General features: G+C 46.4%; 1 pseudogene; it reads right to left on the bottom strand.

Moving 5' to 3' along the window:
- Positions 1-4419: 4419 nt before the first annotated feature.
- Positions 4420-6320, bottom strand: LOC121495263 (annotated as a pseudogene).
- Positions 6321-7231: the final 911 nt, after the last annotated feature.

Genomic DNA, 7231 nt, shown 5'->3' with positions numbered 1-7231 from the left:
CTGTCATTTTAATAGTTTCTTCCCCGTGCTGTTTGTTCTGATTATACTTACTAAAAAGTAATTTTATGTGTATTGAATCTAATACTTTGTATGTCTTGCTCTTAAATTTCTTTTTTTTTTAAGTAAGTCATTTTTATTGTATTTATGTAAGGATCAGTCTGCAGGGGATTGGAAATTTTTTCGAATGACCTCTCCCCACAGACAGTTTGAGAAGCACCATTTGAGAAAGCTAGGGACGGGGGAAGTTTTGAGCTAAGAATGGGAATGCAGGTGCAGGGCCTGAGGCCGGAGGGGGAAGCCCTAGTGAGACACATTTTGCAGAGGGTAGGAGGGAAGCTGTAGGAAACACTGGTATTCCCCCATCAGCAAAGTTTCTAAGGGTCCAGGGACCTTGGCTTCAAAGTAGAGGTCCGTTGCTACACCTCGTGCCACCTGGAATGATGCACAGTCCAAAAGCCTCTGCCTTCCCGGCTTGTAGAGCTTCTGCAGCACCACCACTGATAAACTCAGAGACCACATTATCTACTGATGGTATCCCATACAACATGGCCTCAAAACAAGGAATGCATTTTACACCAAAGGTGTGCCAGTGGGCTCCCACATGCCCCATCACCAAGAAGCAGCTGGCTTGTGGAAGAACTGCCCAAATGCTCCAGTAGGATACCATCTGGTGGCGGCGGGGAAGCCTAGGTAGCTCAGCGGTTGAGCATCTGCCTTTGACTTGGCATAATCCCAGTCTGGGGATCGAGTCCCACACTGGGTTATGAATATCCTGCTTCTCCCTCTATGTTTCTGCCTCTCTCTCTCTCTCTCTCTCTGTGTGTGTCTCTCATGAATAAATAAATCTTAAGAAAAAAAAAAAGATACCATCTGGAGGACAATACCTATTGAGGCTGGAGTGCAAGCCTACAAAGTGTGTATATGCATCAAACTGATGACCAAATATGGTGCCATCTCCCCCATATACAGAGTTCATAGGCTTGAGAACCAGCAGTGGAAATGGGAGCGTTTCCCCCTCACCATTTCACTGACATCTTCCTAAAGAAGACTTACATTCTCTCCCAATCACCTTAGACCCATGGGACCTAATAGGTCCTGACATTCATGGAGGAATACAGTTATGGTTTCTACCACTGGAAGCTGAGAGCACTTCCTGCTATGTGGGCTCTCCATTTACTGAACCAACAAGCAGATTGAAGTGGTCTCTGTACTAGGAAGGGAACTGACCCCAATTATGAGAAAGAAATTGGATTGTTGTAGGCAGTGGGAGCAAGAACTTTGTATGAACCTAGGAGATTCCCTGGGTGCCTTCTAGTACCCTTGGCCTAGTAGTACTGGTCAGTGGAAAGCATACAACCTAAAAAAGATGGGCTCACTAAGAAAGGACTCATGCTATAAGAGTAAAGATTTGGAAAAGAACCACCAGATAAATAACACTACCTGATTAAGGTACTGACAGAGGATAAGGGGAATGAGGAATGAGCAGTGGAAGAAGGAGCCCTAGTTGCCAACTCAAGTCTCCTGAGTTTATGTATCATCCGTGGCTATTGGAGCAAAGTCAAATTACAAGAACAGTATGGCTCACAAAGCTTAAATATCCGTTATCTGATGCTTTATAGAAAACGTTGGGTTAGTGAGGATGTAAAGAAAAAAGAGCCCACATGCACTGTTGTAGGAATATAAATTGGTGCAGTCACTATTGAAAACATCATGGAGGTTCCTCAAAACATTAAAAATAGAACTACTATATGATCCAGCAATTCCACTTCTGGTAATTAACCAAAGGAAATGAAAACATGAACTCAAAAAGAGGTACGCCCCACCATGTTCACTGCAGCATTGTTTATAGTAGACAAGATATGGAAGCAGGCTATGTGCTCATCAGTGGGTGAATGGATAGCAATTTGGTATATATACACAATGGAATATTATTCAGCCATAAAAAGAAGTAAATCTTGCCACTTGCACAATATGGATGGGTCTTACGAATATCATGCTAAGCAAAGTAAGTCAGACAGAGAAAGACAAATATAGTATGAGCTCACCATATGTGGAATCTAAAAACAAAACAAAACAAAAACTCATAGATACAGAGCACAAGTAGATGATTGCTGGAGGTGGGGGTAAGGTGGGAGAAATGGAGAAAGGTTATAAAATAAATAAGTTTTGAGAATACAATGTACAGCATGGTGACAATAGTTAATGATGCTGTATTGCATATTTGACAGTTGCTAGAGAGTAAATCTTTAAAGTTTTCATTACAAGAAAAAAATTGTAACTATGTATGGTGATGTTTTTTTTTTTAAGATTTTATTTATTTATTCATGAGAGACAAGGAAAGAGAGAGAGAGAGGCAGAGATACAGGCAGAGAGAGAAGCAGGCTCCATGCAGGGAGCCGGATGTGGGACTCGATCCCAGGACTCTTGGACCATGCCCTGGGCTGAAGGCAGATAACTCAACTGCTGAGCCACCCAGGCGTCCCAGGTGATGGATGTTAACTAGATTTATTGTAATGATTATTCCACAATCATAATCACAATTTCACAAATAATCACATTATTTCACAATGATACGTTGAATATCATTATATTGTATACCTGAAACTTATATGATGTTATATGTTACTTATATCTCAATTAAGAAAAGGAAGTAAAAATTGCCCAATCCCTGCTATAACTATTGGGGTCCCCTGTGGAGACACAAAGTGTTCTCTGAGTGAATGGATGCCGAGGCCAAAAAGGGGTGGGATGTTTGAGATGGTTTCCATTTGCCCCTGTAGGGCCCCTCTCCACCCACTTCCATCCCTATCATATATCTGTTCCGGCTACCTCAAGCGTTCTCTGTTCCTCTGACTTCCAGAAATGGAAGACATTTAGCAGGAGATGGGAGGCAGAGAAGGAAGTGAGATCCTTCCTTCAGAGTCAGTCTCCCACAGCCAAAGGTCACAGCTCCTCTTGGACAACCTTCTCCACGTGGCCCTTCCAGTCTCAGAGTTCCAGAAGCTTCTCCCTCCCTTTACCCCATCAGGCCCAGGCACAGTAATGGGCCCCTGCTGTTATTAGCACCAGAGCCCTGCCTGCTGTTCCCCTCCACACTGTCCACACATCCACAAAGGGCCCTTTTACAAAAATCTCAGTTATCCAATTTGAAGGTATTATCTTAAACCACAGGAACCCTTGATGGGTACATAATATAACTTGGCTTGCTTTTTTCTATAAGTAAACTTAATTTGAATCCACCAGGCTTCAGTTTGATTTTAACAGATTTCTGGTATAATCTCTGTTAATTCGAGATTCCATACTTGCCTGCATCTGGCTGACAGGACCTCTCCCTTCTCTGGGGTGGTGTGAATGTAGAGTGACCCTGTGATCGACTTGTGGGTCAGATAGTCCCAAGTCGACAACTGTTGTCTCAGCATCATTATTGTCTTCATTCTCATATTCTAAAAGATGTTTTTAAGGTTATGAACATTCCTCTGAATGCCACTTTGTATGCACCCCCCAGGTTTTCATGTGAATGTTCTTAAACAGCTCCAGTTCTACTCCCTCTTCTGCCCTAGGATTATTTAGAAGGATTTTGATTTTTACTTTCAATTTTTTTTCTTTCATAATTTTTTATTGGTTGTTCTGAGGATCAGTACAGACATTTCAATTTGTATACAATTCTTAACGTACGTACCGAAAATCTAAAAAATCATGTAGTTGTGATTCTAAAAGTTATTCCAGTGAGCTTCCAGCTTAAAATTTGGAGGCAAATTTTCCTTAACAGTATATCAAGTACCAATATCTTCAAATTTTGATACACTGTTACTTTGTTAAGTCCCATTAATTCACAATTTAATATCATATACACTACATATTCAAATTTTCAATCTTGCACAGCACATTAACAGTCACTAGAAAAACTGGACTACCACAACCAAGATGTTACAGAGTGCACAAGAATTCTGACAAGGAGAGCCAAGATCTAGGAGTGTGGTTTTCTTTAGGAAACAATTCTACCAAAAACAACATGGGAATAGAAGAAATTTAAAATGTTCAAGACATATTAAATGCACGACCGACTCCAAATTGCCATTTAGTATGCTTGGTATTGTAGGATATAAAAACTACCCTGTCTATGGAATGTTGAGCTGACACCCAAGACAATCAAAGCCTCCCACATTCAATATCCCACTATCTTCTGGTTGTACCAAAAAAGTAACAACCAGCAAATGATTTCACCTCTTAAAAAAAAGCATTTACACTTAAAAAATGGGAGGATGAGGGATTCCCTCCTTCTTAAAATGTTTCTAGAGCTACTAGAAAACTTGCATTTACAAAATAGTTGATAAAAATATGCCTCTGAAAAAAAAAAATATGCCTCTGGATTGTACCAGAAGGGAGACAGGGACCACTGATAAGACACGGTAGATGGTATCAGTCAGACTTGGCTTCTCTCTCTCCGGCTTCATCGGAGGCTGGACTCTCCTCGTTCTTGGTTTCTCCGTTTTCTGCAGGTAAGTTCTTTCGTTTCTTGGTTAGCCACTTCAGCCTGTCTTCCCTTTGCTCCCCTCTTCCCCTTTGTTTGCACTTTTTTGTCTGAAGATTTATCCTTTCCTGCCGCCTTTTTTGGCTTCGTTTCCACTTTCGCGGGAGCAGGTTTAGCGGACAACCTCGCCGACCTCCTCTTGGGCTCCTCTTGGGCTCCTCCTTGGCCGCGCCCGCCCTCGGCCGAGCTGACCTTCCTCCTGGGCCGTGCGGGGGCGGGCGCGCCGGTGCCTCCGCGGAGCGGGGCTGCCTGGGCCGCTGACGCTCCTCCCGCCCGAGCTGCTGCGGCGGCCGCCAAGTTTCGCTGTTCGTTTTACCACGCTCTTGTTGTACTGGCATTCCAGGTGTGTTCCCGACACCTTCTCTTACTGTCTTTCTCCGGACAACAGCTCACCCAGCTAGAGTATCATTCCCGTTTCACATATGAAAAAAACACAAGTCTAGAAAGGGCTAGGCTGTAAGGTCCTTAGGGACACGGCAGGGATTCAACCCTAACCCAGCAGGCCAGATGAAGCACCGTTTCTTGCCCTAAGAGGAACAGGCTTTCCACAGAAAGAGGCTGCTGGGCAGTTCTTCTCAGCGCTGTCCTGAGCTTTGCATCTTCTCAGTGGGTGACACCAGAGAGATGAGGCCATCCAGTCAGGGATGTGCAGTCTCTCTCTCAGGCCCAGAAGCTACCCCTCAGATTCCAGCTGCAGCCCAGGGCCTGCTAGGTCCTCCCTCCAGTGCAGCAAGGGGAGAAAGATGCTGGCAGGGAGGTTATCTATGGACTTACTCAGTTGGCCCTGTTGTCGCAAGGCAGTGCAGTGACCAAAGCCAGGAAGCACCTGGCAAGTGCTCATTGTCAGTCAAGGAGCCAGGACCATTAGGTGGCCACTTTCAATAGGGGCACTGGGGAGAGGAGCTTTTCTGGGAGGGGACATGGACTAGCCCTGTGTGGCCATTTGGGACTAGGGGGAGGCTTCCAGGCTAAGGGAACACCAAGGGCCTGGAAGAGGGGACAAAGAGACTTCTTATGCTCACTAGACAATGGAGCTCAGATCTCTGGGCATGGCCCCAAAGTCTTTCACACTATCTCCTGGCCTCTTCCTTGTTCTTTGTTGACACACACACACACAACTGCCCAGAAAAGCTGGGCCCTTTTGATAACATCCTGAACCAGCATAGGCTGTGTGTAGGTTTGGGGGTTAATGGAGCATGTGCCAATCCTGAGAGTGGCTCCACCTGAAGGCCCCGTGCCAGCACCAGCTGGTGGCCGCTCAAGGGTCCCAGCCATGCCACATGAATGCATGATGCATGAGGCCTCTCTGGCCCCTCTCCCCATCTGTCCAATGGGCGGATTGGCCCAGAAGGCCCCAGTGTCCCTATAGCCCGCCATAGTCTGACTCATTCTGCAAACAAGTAACACACAGCTCATTTTCTTCGTCTGCTACTGACAAGACCATCTCGAAAAATCCTGTTATGCTGGGATGGCTGACAAAAAGGCCATCTGGGCAACACCCATCCCTAAGGCCACTGATCATTCACTTCCCAGCTGTGTTTTTAGGAGAAAATAATTAAGGGTCTGAACACTGCCAACAGGGTGGCTATCCTTGGTGGTGACCCCCCCCCCCCCCCACTGATTAAGCTTCCTCGCCCTGGCTGGAGCCCCACCTGCTGGTCCTTACCATGGCCACTTGACCTCAGCTAACAAGGCCCCAGTAGTCCGTCTGCATAGATGGTCTCTATCCCTCCCTAGGCTGTGGTTCTCAGACCCTCTGTGGCCTCCCCTGCTCACCCACCTCTGCCATCCTCTGAGCACCTTAGTCAGTCTATGCTTTGCAGTTTGCATAGGGCATCCTCATATGTTCTCATAACTGCCTGGGAGCTAGGCTTTCTCAGCCCCATTTCACAGGTGAGGTTCAGGGAGGTGAAGGGGCTTACAGGGCCACAGGGCTCCAAGAGAGGGTACAAGGACTTGGATTCCTCAGTGTACCCATTCCCCCCACACTCTCCACCTCTTCAGATCCAGGTCCTCAGCTCTAAACCCTGCATCCAGCACAGTCCCTCCCTGAGCTCCAGACTCACCTCCAAAGGGGCACATGTGTCCACAGGCAGCTCAGATCCAATAGGGCCCAATCAGTCATCCCCAACCCCTTCAGCCTGCTGCCATCTTCATGTTCCAAAGAGCAGCAAGTAGCTCTCCTGCTGCCCCCAGAGCTGGATACTGAAGACCATGCCATGGCTTCCTTTCTCCCCACTACCCCTTACTGATAGCTCTGGAGCTCACCTGTGCGACCTCCTATAGCTCCCTGGCTATTGCCAGGCCTGCACCCAAGCCCAGCCACCCAACCTCCTCTTGCCTCAGAAATCCTTCTAAAGTGAAAAGCCCCCAGATCTCTTCAGCTTAAGGACAATAATTGCCTCTTTGACCACAGAATTCTGGTTCCTGCTGGCTGGGCTCCCCCCATGCTTTTCTTCTGTCTGGTACGTGTCCTACCCACTTGTGATAGACAAAATGTTTTATAACCCATTAGCCATGGATTTAGTTTGGTAAAAGCACTTCAGACTTTATTTGGGGATGCCACCCCCAGCTCCACGATGGGTGTGACCCAGACCTATGATGGCACATCCAGTGATTAACTCAGGGATGCATGACTCCCCGGACCATCTGAGGAAACTGCAGGACTTCTGCTGGAATCTCTGGGGAAGGAGCCCCCAC

This window comes from Vulpes lagopus, chromosome 7, assembly GCF_018345385.1.
Source record: "Vulpes lagopus strain Blue_001 chromosome 7, ASM1834538v1, whole genome shotgun sequence".
Lineage (NCBI taxonomy): Eukaryota > Metazoa > Chordata > Mammalia > Carnivora > Canidae > Vulpes > Vulpes lagopus.
This window is presented reverse-complemented; position numbering and strand designations above follow the sequence as displayed.